Genomic DNA, 2140 nt, shown 5'->3' on the forward strand with positions numbered 1-2140 from the left:
ACTGAAAGGATAATTACTTGTCTCTAGTTACAGCATGAAATAACTGCACGCTGTTCCATGGTAGAGAGATTGATCAGCGGCCAATCGATCACGGCCTACGAGGAACGCTAAGTTCCAGGGAGAAAAACTGTGTTGGCTTTGCAGTTTGCATGTACGAGACTAAATAACGCTCGTGAAAACTGCCTCCAGTGGCGAGGTTAAGTAGTCAGGGTGCCTAAAATCCAATACGACCAATGAGGCTTGAGAAGCATTAGCCGCACAGACGCATCCTGTCTCTTGACTCTACGTAATATATATTTATATATGTGGGTTCTAACACAGACAAAGAATAAGAAAAAAAAACACATGTTGTTTCTGTCTCAAACACTGATGTGCACTCCCAACCACTAGGTGGTGATAATGCACTAGCATGAATTTACAGCTAACATGTTTGTTTATTAACTTTGAGGCGTTCCATTTTGTTTAGCTTATTGGGCAGAACAGCAGCTAAGATACTGTAACAGAACGGTTTTAAACACTCACTAACGTTAGCTACAACAGTCCTGGTACAGAGGCAAGAGCGACCGGTAGCTACAACAGTCCTGGTACAGAGGCAAGAGCGACCGGTAGCTACAACAGTCCTGGTACAGACACCAGAGCTAACATTAGCTACAACAGTCCTGGTACAGAGGCAAGAGCGACCGGTAGCTACAACAGTCCTGGTACAGAGGCAAGAGCGACCGGTAGCTACAACAGTCCTGGTACAGAGGCAAGAGCGACCGGTAGCTACAACAGTCCTGGTACAGAGGCAAGAGCGACCGGTAGCTACAACAGTCCTGGTACAGAGGCAAGAGCGACCGGTAGCTACAACAGTCCTGGTACAGAGGCAAGAGCGACCGGTAGCTACAACAGTCCTGGTACAGACACCAGAACGTTAGCTCTGTGCTTTGATACAAATACCATTCATTGAGACGAGTTAATTACAAATTAATAACATGTTTTTTAACGCTGTCCCACCACTGCACACAGGTCACACAGGTCAGGTCAGATTTGCTCAGAATCCCAACAAGAGTTCTGGGATATCGGAGCCGGAGACATCTTCCCATCAAAGTGATTCTCTCCAGACCCGGTTTTAGCATTCACAGCATTCACAGCAGCTTTCACTCTCCAGTTGCTCTCATGGAGTATGAAACTCTAAATCCACCTCTAAGGTCTGCTAAGCTGTTCTTCCACTTCCTCCAAACAGATCAGGTATAATTGGATCAGCAAACAGTGAGTTATGGAGATGGCGCTGTAACGCAGGTGTCCACTGACTTTAGCCTTTCTGACGGCTACGTTGATCTTTAATTGAGTTATCTTATTAAATCCAACCTATTTTTTTTTTACTACCACATTGTCATTAACAGCCGTTCTACACAGAGCAGGTTGAAGACTGATACTGCGAGTATTTCAGAGTACTTGAATGAAGTATCGATACCAGAACCTGTATCGTTAGAAAGTTGTTTTGACGCAAATTTCGAAGGCTAACGACTTGAGATGACGCCCAGCGTTGTCATGGTGAAAACTCAAGTACACACTGTAGAAGAAATTTGATTCAGAAATTCAGTTTTCGTGAAGTATTTCAATATTATATTTACACAGTTTTTTTTCCACTAATTCTCCCGATATGTTACTTCTACGACTTTTGCGACTTACGCTGTACTTTTTCTAAAGTAAAAACGTTTTCTTCCCATTCACGCCTTGAAAATAAAAATAAAAAACCCCGCACTTTTTAAGTTTAATTTCCTTTGCACAGTCCGTTTGAACAGAAGTGTTTGACACAACAGCGTAACATTCTCCTGACACAGGAATAAAACACAGACACACCAAAGACCCCGGACCCTGGGTCGAGTCGCCGGTTTAAAAAAAGTTACTTGGAATTTTTGGCGTTTGTTTCCTTTCACCTGGGATGAAGTGCGAGGCGAGTCTTTTCCGACTGCAGGATCTTTCCCCTCCACATCTATTATCTCTCCTTTGTAGCTCATAATGATAAAAAAGAATCACAGTAAAACACTGTGACATTTCAAATCTCTGCATTGAGCCGGTTGTCAAGGAGATATCTCGGTGAGATGAGTCGAGCAGAAACGGAACCGCTCCTTTAAAACGGCATTTATCCAGCTGC

Source organism: Cynoglossus semilaevis, chromosome 15 (genome assembly GCF_000523025.1).
Source record: "Cynoglossus semilaevis isolate Cse_v1.0 chromosome 15, Cse_v1.0, whole genome shotgun sequence".
NCBI classification, from domain to species: Eukaryota; Metazoa; Chordata; class Actinopteri; order Pleuronectiformes; family Cynoglossidae; genus Cynoglossus; species Cynoglossus semilaevis.